General features: G+C 37.2%; 1 protein-coding gene across 1 annotated transcript in view; it reads left to right on the top strand.

The window, feature by feature from the left end:
- DOK6 (docking protein 6) overlaps positions 1 to 15,595 on the top strand; it is a 242,524-nt gene that overhangs the window by 156,817 nt on the left and 70,112 nt on the right. The window lies entirely within an intron of this gene.

Genomic DNA, 15,595 nt, shown 5'->3' with positions numbered 1-15,595 from the left:
TTCTGCATTTAGCTCTCCCTCTGGTGGTGTTTCAACTTGTATTTTATGGTTCTAGACTATTGTTTTTTATGGTTTGATTTGGGTTTTTTTATGGCTCATCATACTCCTTTATGAGGAGGCTGAATTTTCTAAAACAATCTGTGAAATTACAGGTGTCTCTACACTCTTGGGTTAGACACACTGTCTTATTAAAAAAATGTTTATATGCCTTTTGGTCTATAGCTATTCATTACTATTAACAAAAAAGTACAGTTTGTGATCAGAAACAAAACTATGGATCACCCTACCATCTTTCCTCTGCCATTTCTATAACTGGGAGTTTCCATTTTAGAAGTAATTTGTATATCCAGACTGCTGTCACTAGACCTTTTTGGAATTCTGTTAGTTTTCTGTGGTGAGTTCATATGAAGACATCACTGGGTTTCTTTATTTAATTTTTTTTTTAGTAAAAACAATCAAAGCTGACCCATGTTTCAACTTGATTTCAGTGATTAAGCTGAAGGATTTATTCAAATATACAATTTTAGCATGAATTAGCATTTCAAGCCTCCTACAGTATTTTAATTCCATTTCAAGCCTCCTACAGTATTTTAATTCCATGCTAGTACCTGAATATCATCTGCTCCTACAGTCCATGAACCATATGACCTGATGAAAAGTGGATTGTTTTCCTGTGTTTTATTATTATGAGATAGCTCTGCCTTTATCTGTCATGCTTTATTGTCTTTGATCTGATTCCTCCCTTTTTGCTTGCTTGGGAGTACTTTATCTATCTGACTTGGAAATGCATAGAGGTCAAAAGATAGGGCTAGAGAAAAGTTGGTATCTTCAATAACATCTGAAGGCTATATGGGGCAATAATAGCACTCATTTGAAAATCTGTTGTTGATTTGCTTGGGGTTTTGCTTCTTGGTGATTTGCTTATTTTTATTTTTTAATCAACAAATCATCTTTCTCATCTTTCTGAACATGATTTTCTTTGTCCCCTAATCTGCTAGTACCTTAATACAATAAATTCCTGATGCATGTTGTTTTATCAGAAGTGAAGCACTCATCCATGTTTTATGAGAATGTTATGCAGTGAAAGTGTTGTTGCTTTAATTTTTCCCTAAGGCTTAAATATCAAATGTAGGCAATTGTTTTAAAGGAAATATTTTTAAATAGGTTATTATGTTTTAGTGTGTTTTAGCAGATATCCGGTATATGTGTATGAGGTTTGCATGAGCATTAGAAGCTCAGTTTTATATATTTATTTTACATCCTGAGTTTTGGTATTACTTTGAGAAAATAAATCCCTTCAATAACATAAATGGACATATTCACAAAGAGATACTATGTTAAATAAATTGATCAAAATTAAGCTTTTTGACAAGTTTATGTTTTAATAAATATACTGCTTTTCATTTAAATGGAATATAGACTTGCATGTATTAAACTGAACTGTTCTCCTGTCTAATGAAATTCAGTGACAACACAATTTAAAAAAATGTCTAAAATATGGGAGGAATGAACTCAGATTCTGAGTTCTGTCAGATTTTAACGTTTCATTTGCTAGATTTTTCTGTTTAGTTCTGCATTGAATTTGAGTTTGTACATATGGGTCTTTGCACTACCTATGAAGTTAGATTTGTCTTTACTTTTTATTATTTATTGAACCAATGAAAGTAAGTATTCCTTGCTTGGTCGTTTCCTTGATCTATCTTTTTCTTCTATCCAAACCCTGCTGAAATATGGGGAAAGAACAGTTTTGTATGGCTTTGTTGAATGCTGTGTGGAGAAATTCTCATTACCTAAAGTACCTGATTAGAGCTAATCCCATGCAATCTCTTCACCTATCAGAGAACATTCACAACTCCATTAGGCACCACAATGGCTTTGTGTGGATTAATGCTGTTTATCTGACAATGAATTGATCAGAGCACTTGAGGTAAGAGCACAGCATTTACGTTTTTAACTTCTAGGCTTTCCAGCTAACCAGTCTTGGACTAGACTGGGGAGTCATGATGGTTCTGGAAGGGTTAATTTTGTTCACAGCAGCTGGTTTTGGGGTTAGTGCAGATCACAGGGTTGACAAACCAAGGGTGTTTTAGTTACTGTTGAGCAGTGCTTACACAGAGTTAAGGACTTTTCTGCTCCTCACCCCACCCCACCAGCAAGGAGGCTGGGGGTGCACAAGGAGTTGGGAGGGGACACAGCCAGGACAGCTGACCCCACTGACCAAAGGGACAGTCCTATACATCATGGCATCATGATGAGCATATAAAGCAGGGGGAAAGAGAAGGAATAGGAGGAACATTTGGAGTGATGGCATTCGTCTTCCCAAGTCATTGTAATGTATAGTTGAGAACAGTTTTCCTGGGAAGGGTTGAACATCTGTCTGCCCATAGGAAGTGGTGAATTAATTCCTTGTGACATTTTGCATGTGCACATGGCTTTTCCTTTATCTATTCCACTCTTTCATCACTTTTACCCTTCCGATTCTCTCCCCCATCCCAGCGGGGGAGTGAGAAAATGGCTGAGTGATGCTTGTTGCCAGCTAGGACTAAACCACAACAGGAATTACAGTGTTTATTCATCAATGATTCACAGGATTGCCTTATCTCATGGATGTATATAATGTGTTCAGACACCTCATTCTCAATATTTTGGATATTGGAGATGTTGGAGGCACTGTGGAGTTGACCTGCATGAAAGCACTTCCTTCTCTTCCGACTTTTGGAAGTGCTGCTCCATGTACATGGGCTAAATTAGTCCTTGACTGTCTGATTTTAAATCCTTGAAACAGGAAGTGCGTCCGTACAGAGCTGCCCACCCTAACTGTCCAGATGAAGTTGCTATTAATCTGTAGGGGATTGCATTAAGTACATGCAATTTAAGAAACATGCCAGAAAAGTAGTAAAACAGCTAGAGGTGAAACATTTGATAGTCCTGATCAGATGTGAAGACATCCTTTTCAGTCTCTTGTCCAAGTTACAGGATTCATTTTCTGACATAAACCAAACCATCCATAGTAAAGGCCATAAACAATGTTTAAACTCCGCTCTTTGGTAACTGCAAAAGGCAGTTGTCCAAGCTTTCCTTTTAGCAAAACAAGCTGTCTGAGGCATCTTTTTAGGAGCATAGGAGGAGACTCTTGAGTATTCAGAATTGAGACACAGAGAAAATTAGGCACATATGGACTCCTTGTTCATTTTGAAATGTTTTTTCTCTCACTTTACTGTAATTTTGTCTTTTACATTATTTTCTATGTATGGAAGCTGTCTGGTCAAGTGTATTAACTGGCCAGAAGTATAAAAAAAAAAAAAAAAAAAGAAGCTGAAGTCAAGTTAAACATGGTGAGAAAATATAATGAGGGGATGGGCTGTGGAAACTCTAGCCAAAATTTATCAAATTTTGTGAGTTTCCAGCAGAGTAGAGATTTTTGACATTAGATTTTTGAGAGCAAAAGGAGCCACAGATCTACTACACACTCCTTTTTCTCAAATACAATTTTTTTTACTTTGTACAAAAGATGTTGAAATTTAAACAATCTCAAGTATTTCCAAGTCAATTCATGCTGTGCATTCAAAGAGACTCATTGAACCACACTAAACTATTCCTTCTTCATTTGCCTTTGATTTGGGTTTTTTTGTTCATCAGAGAAAATTTAATGAAATATGGTATTCTCTATCACTTCTAAGATCTGGAATCTGTTCCTTTGGTAAAGAAAAATAGTAAGCTCAAGCATTACACACTGGTGACATGAGAATTTCTCAGATTTTTTTTTCCCAAGACTGATATATTCATTTTCTCTGTGGTAGATACACAGATGCTAGGGTTATCTGAAGCAGAAAGTTCACTGTTTGCTCCAGGCACTACATCTGACTGAAATGTTTCATTTGTCTGTCAGTCCTCTGTGATGATTTTTGGTGTTAATATGAAATGTATTAGTCAATTAACCCTTAAAGCTCAGTCACAGGAAACATGCTCTTGTTTGCTTATGTGGGAAGAGGCCCCTTATGCGTGTGCCTTGTGAGACAGCTGTCATGGGACTTCATACACTGCTGTGCAGGTCTATACCTCCCTGAAGAGAAGCCTGGAATTCCTGATTGCTGGTGGATTATCTAAATAGTAGATTAAATTTATCCATCATGGGTTTACAATAGAATTATAAATCATATATTATAAATCATTATAAATATCATTATAAATCATAAGCTTGTGATAGAATTTGTGAGTCACTTGGGGTTCAGCAGCAGTATGAGTACTTGTACAGCTTACATAAATAATTTATCATTTCACATAAACATTAGCTCAGAGCTCTCAGAATCTCATACTTTAAATAGTTAAGTTTGCTAGGATTCCCATATTTTACACCTTTGTGATATTTTCAAAAAGCCAAATTACCCACGATATAAATTTTCTGTAATTTTATGCTTCCTCATTGTCCCTTCACTTCTTTCTCGTATCCTTTCCACAAGGTGCATATATCGCTAAAATCTGAAAATAAAAAACTTTCTTGAAAAAGAAACATTAATCTCTTTTATGTATCCTACCCTGGCTTTTTTCTCAGTAATGACGCAGCTCTAATTTTAGGGAAAGTGGCATTTCTTAGCACTTGAAAAGGTTTCATTAGTTCCTGCTATTTAGCCGTGCCAAGGTTATACTGTAATATGTTGTAATTGTAGTTCCATTCCTACTTTTTTCCATTCCAACTCTCAGTTTGCCTCTTGCCAAATTCTTGACCTGGAATAAGTTCTATGTTAGTCATTTGATGCACTTAAACCCTGCTTAAAAAGGAGTTGTGTGTTTAACTCATCTACAGGACTGTTACTCTGGTTTTGATCATGGAACCTAATCTAAGAACTGTTTTACTAGCAAAAGCAAATATAGCTTATTGTAAGTGATTTATAAAGTACTCATTGTATTTTGTCTCTGCCAAGGCTCCTCTCAAACTGCCCTAGCATTGATAAGTCAGAGCAATTTCCACCAAAACTCAATACCAATGAAATTCTTCATCATATAATGGACTATGGGAATGTGTTGTACCTTCTAAAGCATTCTGCTTTTTTTAACCCTGTTTTGAAAAATCTCTCATGATGTACAAATCTACAAAAGATTTTCCCCAACTCACAAAGAATGCCTGACAATTTCATGTCACTGCAAAAGCTAGTTTTTATGAGAAAAACAATGACATCTTAAGAAGGACAATATATTGAGAGAATAAAATTACCTTTATTAATTTTAACAGAAATAGATTGAGAAGTCAGCAACTCTTAGGACAGAGTACCAAGCTTCATAGATGAAGTTGTGTAGCATAATAATGAATAAATTTATAAATAGTAAATTGATAGCAATGAGTACATCACTAGCTCATTAATTCAGTATTGCCCAAGCAGTAAATTTTCTTATGAATTTGTACTGCATGAAAAACATGCAGTTAGAAAAAAAGTCAACCAAATTTTGTCTAGTGAACACAGAAGATATGCAGCTCAGAAGGAAAGCCATCATCTCTGAGGTGTCTGTAGAAGTGGATTATATTTGCAGATCACAGAGGGATCAGTCAACTGTCAATTGATCACCAGCTGTCCAATATCATTTATTTGAAATGTTGCAAAGCTTTTCAATGAAATTGATAAGAACTGTGTTGTGTTTGACTAATGTATTAGCAGACAGCATGTTAAGTTCCTCCTGATGGTCCTGACATAACGTGAATTGTACCTTTCAGTTGAAGTGCCTAAATTACTTTCTCCCTTCATAACACAGTTACCTCATAGTCAAATTAGGGCTTGTTTGAAAATATTCTGAGACCAGCCACCATTTCAGGAAGTTTTACATTGATGCATGAGCCAAAAAGATTTATTTACTTACCATATTCTAACTGTCTTTTTCATACCTGTGCTCTCCTGTAGACATGCGTTGTTGGATTAATATTCCTGAAGCTGAATATGGCTAACAAGATCATTGCTGTGTAATGTATGAGTACAGAAGAAGCAGACAAAATAATTCATACAGTCTTAATCACATTAGGATTCACTTATTGTTTCAACTCTGCATTTTAACCTTTGAATTACACAGTCAGCAACAGCAATAATTAATCTCATATGGCAAGTCTGGAAAACTTGAGATGCCCCAGCAGCAAGTCCTTTTATCTCCAAGAGTCATAATAACCTTTAGCTTCCTACCAGAAAATATAGAAGGACTAAAATAATTCAGATTTTAAACAAAAAACAATTTAGTTAAAAAAAAGTCAAAACCCAAAAGCTTTTAAATACAAAATACTAATAGATTTTGCAATGTTCTTCATTTAATATATAGATACCATGTACTATAAAAGTGCCTATTTTAGCAGTGAAATACAGCAGATGCAACGGCATGTCTCCCCCAGCAAGGCCATTTGCATGAGCTAATTAAAAATGCTGAAACTTGACAACTAATTATCTATATAGACAGTGGAAGAGTGTTAAATGCTTCACAAAGGGCAATCCAGAAAGCCACGTTTTGCACGGAAAACCATGTAGCCTGCGAGAATGCAAAGCACTAATAAATCCTTCTTTTCTCCAAAGCTTATGAATGTAAGATCATCAGTTGAGGAGGAGGTTTGAAATGTCCTTTATGCTAGGGCTGTGTACTGTACAAACATAGAAGGAAGTAATCAAAATGCAAAGGCTGGAATTTGCACAACAGAAGAGCCTTGTTCATGAATATGTAGGGACCTGTGCAAACCCGTACTTGCACATGCACACATGGAGCATTGCAGAAGCATAAAGGGGCATGGTTTTATACATTTGTGGGCTTCATTGGTTGTCAGGAACTCTGGTTCCTCTGCTGGCACATAGGTTTATTCTAAAGGTCATTTTAGTGTTGAACAGTTGTCTCTTGTATGTCAGATGGAAAAGCAATTGCAATGGAAGTTTTATTCTTCTCTCAGACTTGAGTCTTCATTACACTGAAATAGAGTATTACTGAGTATTATTGAGTGTATTGGCTGTTATTCACTACTCTTGAACTGAGAAAGCTGCTTTAGCAGGCTGGTCTTGAAAGGTTCTGCCTAATATCTGCCTCATTCCCCCTGTTTTTTCAGGCAGTGTTGATTCATGATTCTCAGAAATAATAAACTCATTTATAAGTAGCAGCTAAGGCCACTTGGTCTGTTCAGCCTTGAGGAAACTGAGGAGAATTCCGTTCAGTCTTCAACATCCTCACAATGGAAGAAAAGGGACAGCTGCTAATCTCTTCACTCTCATGACCAGTGACAGGACTCAAAGGAACAGGATGAAATTGAGTCAGGAGGGGATTAGGCTAGATATCAGGGAAAGGATTTTCATCTTGAGGGTACTGGGACAGGCTCCCCAAGGAAGTGGCCACATCACCAAGCCTGGCAGAGTTCAAGAGTTTGGACAATGCCCTCAGGCACATGGTCTCCTGTGCAGGGCCAGGAGTTGGACTCTATGATCCTGATGGGTCCCTCCCAACTCAGCATATTCTACTTTTCTATAAAATACCTATTGGCATCTTTTTGTTTTGCTTTATTAAGATATATTTCTGGAGAATCTGGGTACCCAGCAACTTCTTTGCTTCCAAAAGAGGTCAGTAGAGTGTTTTTGGTCATTACTGTCAGTCACAGATGGATAGCAGTTCCAGAAATACTTCAGTGTTCCGGACATAGTAATAGTGTGAGAGCAGAAATTCTGGCATAGAAATTTCCATGGTGACTCTTTTTTTTTCAGTAGCTGTATGCTAACTGTTCATTAGTAAGTTGAATGTCCTTACCAACACAGCTTTATATGTATGTAAGTTATATATACACACATTTCCCAACATACTTATGGCATATGTGATCTCATGGCACCCAAGACCATGGTGGAATGTGTGAGTAACTGTGGAGGTCACTGACTTTTTTTTTAATTGCTGCAGGTTTTTTATAGCTTTTGCTTTTAAAAACAAATCAATAATCATGAAAATAATATTTCCATCTATTGCTTAATTAATTATTAATTTCATTCATTATGTCATTGATTAGAAAAAAATCTGCTCTTCTGCCAAAGGCTATTGATAATCTGAACCAAGACAATAATATTGGGAAAAAAACACTAATGGATGCATTAGTTTGCAAACCAGACAATTTTCTTGAACTTGTGAATAACTAGGATGTTTTTGTTAAAACCTTTGAAACATGGTAAATAACTTGGATAATATATATTCTTCACTGCTTCTCAACAGCTTCACCCTTAGTGAAATCCGGGTTACTTTTTGTGAACTTTTACTACACACACACACACACAGAGAAATATTTTAATAACATGTGTAAAATAATATTAATGTTTTCTTCCCAAAATATGTATATAACTAAATATGAAGACCTGAAAGCACTATCCAATTGACTGTTCATGATTAATTGTTTTAATTTTTTAAGTAGTGCCTGAATACTAATCCATCTGTTAAATTTCAAGGTTTGTTTTTTTTTTCACACAGCACTTTGCTGAAGAGAAAACAAGGCTAATAATTGAAAACCATGTCACAGCCCTCCTAGCATTACCATACTTTATACCCTGCTCAAGTCTTTTATTGCAACTAAGTGTCCTCTCACTCTAATTTAAATTAACTAAAGAACTATTAAAATATTGTCACATAGGGGAGATGGAGAGCACTTTACGGGCAGTGCCTACTCAGTGGCATTCTGGAAAAGTCAGGCTATTTGGTCCCACTGGCTCCTTTAATCTTTCACTTATTTATAAGGTACCAGAGGAAGGTTTGCCCCTTAGCCCCTGAAGAGGAAATGCTATTAGCTACTGTGTCCCTCCTAATGGTACTTCTTTGCTATCACAGTAAGTTATTACTATTATTGCACTATTAATAATGCTGTACTCTGTGGTGTGTGATTTATTTCTGCTGTGAGTGGTCATTTGTCACATATTTTCTAAAAAGCTTCCATCTTATTAGAAAGAGGGGAGGGAGAAGTAGCATCTAATGGAATCTCTCAATCTCAGCTGCTCCAAACATCGTTTGATCTTTCTGACTTTTTGGAAGAAAGCTCAGTCAGTGCTATAATTCACTGAAATCCTTCATCTACTTGATTATCCTGTCAGTGGCCAAAAAGTCAAATATAACACTGTATTTGCATGGCTTGCTTGAACCACTATATCTAAGCAGATTTTCACATTTTTTACTATTTTTTTAATAATTCTCTGTCCAACTTGAAAAATATCCCCTCTTTAAAATGATACTGTAAATGGTTCCTGATACACTTTCTAAAAACATTTTGAGATGAATGACAGGAGGGATTTTATTTACCTGAAATGGCGGAAATTTCATCATGTTGATTATAAAGGTAAATAGAAATTATCATCACTTATTGCATTTGTTACTGTTGCAGCCTGCAACCTCAGGATCTCGTCCAGGGAAGCAGCAGGGTTCTGGGGACCAGCATGAAACACCAACGAGACGGGCTCCCGGTTCATGAAACCATTTATTCAGCATAGGAACAAAGTCAGGTCCAGAACAGAGAGCCCCGAACAGAGGCACAGCAGGGGTTTTTGAGGGACAGAATCGAGGGTTTACACCTTTGAGGGTGGAGTTCAGGGTCAGGGACCACTAGAAACACACCAAGGGAGAACCCCCCAGGGACTCAAACCCAATCAGAACTCCTGGGCCGCCCTTCACAAGGGGTTTGGGGTGGGACAATGTAACTCTTTGTCTCCCTGAGGCCGCTGCAACAGTTACTATGGAATACTTAGAAACATTTGAAACTGTCTGACTGTAAGTATCATTTACAGTCAGGAATGGGATTAAGGGCAGAAAATTGTGCAGTTTTGGGGATGATTCAATGGAAAACCCTGAAGTTCTTTCAGATTAAGGTGTTAACCCTTTATTTAATGCTAGAAAGGCTGGATCATGTGTATCTCTGCTCATCCAAGAGTGCCACCACTGCCACCAGAGACCAAAGAGCAACAGTCCTGAAGAGGACTCGGTCAGGAGTGTGCTAAAGATGGTTTGCAATGCAAAACAGCAAGTGGAGCAGCTCGCTGGGACTAAGAGAAACTGAAGACCTTGGTGGAAATAGGAGGGAAAGTTTGCAGGGGTGGGATATCAGAATGGGCTAAGCATGTGGAAAAGGAGATAGGAATATAGTAATGGCTATATTACTATATATATAATATATATAATGGGCTGGTAAGACAGAACTTGATATGGAGAGACTTCCTAAAACAGAAGGTAGCTGGGTTTGGGAATGTGTATCATTTAAGGAGTGATATCTAATCAGAAAGTGTGGAAGATATGAGCAAAAGTAGCAAGAAGACATTGTCCAGGATAAATGTTTGTCATTAGCAGATGTTGGCAACACAACCTCAAATACTTCACTTCACAGGTACTTTGCCTTTTTTACTGGATGTTTCTTTAAGGCCCATGAGACCAATTTCTCAGAGAAGGGGGAAAAAAGGAGAAAAAATCAGTATGATTAGCTCTCAACTTTTGAAGCACATTAAATGGAGGACAGCTAGGAAAAAGTGTTCTGTGCATGTGGAAGTAGTGTCAAAAGCTGGTAAAAAGTATCATCAGAGAAATAAAAGCAGAAATAGCAATATACATAAATGAAAATGTATATTAGCATTCATTTGGAGACTAAGATTCTGTCTATAATATAAAGAATACCTATAATATAAATCTTCGAGATTGACAAAATGGGGAAATACTGTAAAAAACTTTTCCAGTGTTAACAAGGACATTCAAAGTGGTTTTAATGGCATATGTGAGATAGCCACAAACATACCCTAGCTATTATGTGTTAAGTGTCTGGGAAAAGCAAGGTCACTTTTTGCTACATAAGCACCACAAATATACATTATGGATCGTTCTACACATAAGGGATTTATACCAAGGGATTTATACCCTTTCTCTTTTGCCAATTTGTACCAATACTTCTTTCTTTTTGGGTGGCTGTATATAAATTTTTGGTGAAGCAGTTGGTATTGCATCTATAGTTCATGAGTTTTTTTTAAAGCTGGCACACAGAATCATGGACAAGAAGGGATTGGCAGGGATGGCTGTTATGAATTTCTTATAAAAGTGTTTCTAAGTCAGTGTAGAATAGTAGAAGCCTAAACTCTAGAATATTGAACTAGACAGGTAAACTCCAGTGTAAGAGAAGCTTGTTAGTATTTTTTTTTGATGGCAAAGGATGATTGGATTTTTCATTTTGCTTTCAAACCATGCCCCAAGTTCCCTGGGCAGAGAGCAGCCATGCTGTGCTTAAAAATTTTATGCATTAGACAAGATGTATTTCATAGTTTTAGATTATGCTATCCCAAATTTGTTTTGCAGTCTTTGTTTTTCCCCTTTTCTGGCAGACTTGTTAAGGTACATTTCTTGCCAATTAATAGTATCTCTGTGCTCTGCAGAGAACTGGTCTGAGGGAATATTAAATGGTGGCATGTAAACACAATGACCACAGTTCTTGCCACTTTTGCTTAAACCTCTTCAGTTTAAGCAAAGTATGTCCTCACTAAAGATAGCATAAAATGTATCTTTAGCCAGTACAGCATCAGTAGTTTCACACAGGACTCATAGTAGGTGCTAAACAAAAAGAATCTAATCAGCATAACTGATTGATATTAATCAGAGGTGCAAATGCACATTTATCAGAAAATGGCCATTTCATCCCATGACATTTTAGACAGGAGATGTTATATGTGGTACAATAGAAAAATATATAGGGAGCCCAAGTATGTAATTATAAACTGTAAATAATGCTTTCTGCTTTTTTTTTTTCCATCATTTTATACTGTTTTCCTATCCTTTTTCAGTATGATCTAAGCTGTATGATTATTTGTGATGATTTTCTTTTGCAGGACTCTCTTCTTCCATTTTTCTTTCTGCATTTCTTTTATCCACTTACATCTTTGTCTTCCCACTTATGTAATTGTAAGAAGTACCAATGAAATTTTAAGTAACTATTTTGAAGATACGAAATATTTTGGGTATTATTAAGATTTTATCAAGCTGCCACTGACCTGAACACAAACTAAAATTGATTTTAGCTATCAGGCTAAGGAGAAAATGTTACAGAGAGTTTTTCCACTGCTGGAAAGCACTAGCACAAGAATGTCTTATATACAATCAAACTTGGAGTCAGAGATGCCAGGTGAATGCAGTGGGAGTTGTTTGATCCATAACAGAATTGCTGCTGTTTGCAATTGAGAGAACAGGGAAAATCTGTCTATTTCACTTCTGCCTGGCTTGTGTCAAAGAGGAGAAGTTAAAGCAAGTGGGAGTGAAGTCATGTTTCCTCACTATATGAAATACCACACGTATAAAGTTGGTGCAAGTTCAATGAATTTTTAATGCTTGTGGTGGGGGTTGTACACTTTCTGTGATTACTTTTGTATGTTATTGCACACTCAGTTTACAACTGAAGGCATTATTTGACCACTGGTGTCAGCATACAGGTCTTGCTAAAATTCAGGCCAGAACAGCAGCCTTCAGCCAAGATCTTAAATTCTAATTCAGTGGCTGACAGATACAGCTTTGAGAAAGAAATGTCTGCCTTGTCTCATCCCTGGTGCTATTGCCTCTCCCTGGGGTTGCTGCTGTGGCAGGATGCTTCCAAACTGGAGTTGATAACCCACCACTTCTGAGAGTAGTGTTGATGAGTTCTTGAATGTCTTTAGCATATGTTAATTACTCATTAGTGTATGTACATAGCATAGTGAGTGGACGGGCCATGTGTCCCCATAATATTTGCATATGACTTTCTGAAAGTTCCTCTGTGGCCACAATGGTCAAAGCAGTATGTCTCATACCTCAAAGGTGGACTGACGCTCAGAGAAGACAGCAGCACTTAAATCCCCACCACAATAAAATCACAATGTGCTGAAAGCTTCAGAGAAATGGCTGGCCATAAATGCTTTAATGGCCAAAATCACTCTTGATTTAAATGGGGAAGTGGTGGGAGGAACACTTGCAATCCTTGTTTTGAAGTAATCAAAAAACTCAGCATAGAATGCTCAGGGTGCTACTTTCATCATTTCTTCACACTTTTTGTGACCCACTTTTGAAATGAGAGAATGCAGCATTCATTCTTTATAAACTGTGCAAACTGATGTTTTGGATGCATGTTAAAATTATGCCTGTGACTACTTCACCTTTTTTTTCCAGTTTCTATGGCTCCAAACATGGCTCTGTATTAGTTCCTTCATAATTTTTACTTCTATTTTTCTGCTATTATTCATCAATCAAAAATATTAATTACATTAGTTCATTCTTGTTCAGCCCTCCAGAAATTTCTTCTTTCTTTCCTTATGTGGATATGCTTTGATCAACACAGGAAATATCTACTTTGCATGCTAGCTGTCAAAATAAAATGGCACAAACACAGCATCTGCCTGCATCACAGAAGGCACTGTTTGTTTCCAATAACATTCAATCTACAGATGAGAGGTCAGTGAGACTTTATAGAACAAATGCACTTGTAGATGATTTCCGTTGTTAAATTCTTGGTCTCATAGGTATGTGCATATACAAAGCTGCGGCTTAGTACAGGATTAGAATCCCAGGATCACAGTATGGGTGAAGTTGGAGGTGGCCAACTTTTTTTAACTTGGAGCATGATCAGGTATTCCAAATATTGTGTGCAGGGTCACAGCTTCTAAGCATCTCCAGTTTCTCAAAGATGAAATAAAATTAACAAATATACCTATGCAAATTTGATCCTTGGCTGTTACTGTTCCAACATTTGTTAACTGGCAAATGTCTTCTTAAAACAGCAATTCCTTCCTGAGGGAAGATTGAGTTAACTTCAAAATTATGTCTCCTTGTGTTTGGAATTAATGCAGGCTCTAGGGAGTATCATCTGACAGAATTTTCATCCCCAACACCCTGTGTGAGGAATAGTCCTGAAGATAACAGTACTGGAGGGCTCCAAAAGAAAAAATAAAAAGGGAGAAAATAAAGATCTTGGGTCACTAAGTTTTATTGCTTTTCTTATAGCAAGTAGTGATGTGCTGCCACAGGGCTCCTGTACTATTACACTGTCATTTATTTTAACCAGTAATGGCCTTTATTTGAGTTTTATATTTAACATTTTTATGTTTGTCAAAGTCAACAGTACTCATGTAGATTAAATGCTGTTTCCCTGTGTACTGCTCCTGAAAACACCAGAAGAAACTTAATACTATTGTTATGGGATATTTATCTTTGTTGGGGAATAATAGCTCTTAACAGGATTGCAGAAGTCCCATAGAAATACCTGTATTTGCATACGATCCCAGATTCCAGGACTTGGTACTTGTATCTTTCTCATTCAAAAATGAGATGAAAAATAATACCCAAACCATGATGACTGAAAAGGTTTGGTCAGACAAATTTAGCTTATGGTAGTCTTTGCAAACTCTTTATCAGACCAGTGTTTTTCATTGGTGTGTTGTACAGCCAACTGCTCCTTCTGTACTAGTATGATCATAGTAATATATGAGTTCCTGGTATATCTTTCATAAAGCTGGTAAGAATAGATGCTTTCCCAGTAGTTAAATAATATTCATTAATAGTGTTAAATAGTATTTTATCGTTATCAATAAAACATGAGCTCTTCAAATTAACAGAACTAATTATCTAACAGCGTTTTCATGTCTGTTCTGTTACATAAACTGTCAAAAATGCAAATGTGTTGTGTATTTAAGAACATGACAACAATTTGCTTTATTATCCTCTGTTTTTAATAAATGTGACTTTTTCTTTAAAGAAAATGTTACAGTGCCAAAGTCTCAAAAAAGTGGTTTGTTTTGTATATGCATACGCGTTAATCACCTGCACTGATTTCTTAAATAATATTAACTGAATACTAATGCAGTATTTGCACATTTTCATGTGCAACTTAGAATATTTCATACTTGGAGGTGATGAAGCACAAACAGCATAGTTCAGTTGCCCCCATCAAAATGTCTAGCTCATGTTTTATGAAAGTAGTCTATAAAGCAGGAAGAGACAAAAAATGTGGTTATGGTAAAGTATTTGGATTCTACTTCTTAGACTCCAGAGTATTGCTTCTAGTAGTGAGAAACAATGTCTTGAATATTGGGTGTATTGGGTTTGTGTGATAAAGCTTTGGTAGCAGGGGGACTACAGAGGTGGCTTCCAGAAGCCACCATGTGTGGTGGCCCCCATGTGTGACAGAGCCAGTGGCAGGCAGTTCCACAACAGCCATCAGCGCCAGTGGTAGCCTTCTGGGATAATGTATTTATGAAGTGGGGAAAAACTGCAGCCAGAGAGAGGAGTCAGAATGTGTGAGATACAGCCCTGCAGAAGTGGAGGAGGTGCTTCAGGCACTCAAGCTGGGATTCCCCTGCAGTGGTGCAGACCATGGTGAGGCAGCTGTGCCCCTGCAATCTGGGGAAGTCCATGGTGGAGCAGAGATCCACCTGCAGCCCATGGAGGATGCTACAGTGGAGCAGGTAGATGCTAAAGGAGGCTGTGACCCTGAGGGAGGCCTGGACTGGAGTAGGCTCTTGGCAGGGACCTTTGGACTTATGGAGCAAGGAGTCCATGCTGGAGCAGGTTGGCTGGAAGGACTTTTGACCCCATTAGCCACCCACATTGGAGCAGTCTGCTTCTGAAGGGCAGC

Source organism: Poecile atricapillus, chromosome 2 (genome assembly GCF_030490865.1).
Source record: "Poecile atricapillus isolate bPoeAtr1 chromosome 2, bPoeAtr1.hap1, whole genome shotgun sequence".
NCBI lineage: Eukaryota > Metazoa > Chordata > Aves > Passeriformes > Paridae > Poecile > Poecile atricapillus.
Note: the sequence above shows the minus strand (reverse complement) of the source record. Positions and strands in the feature narration are given on the sequence as shown.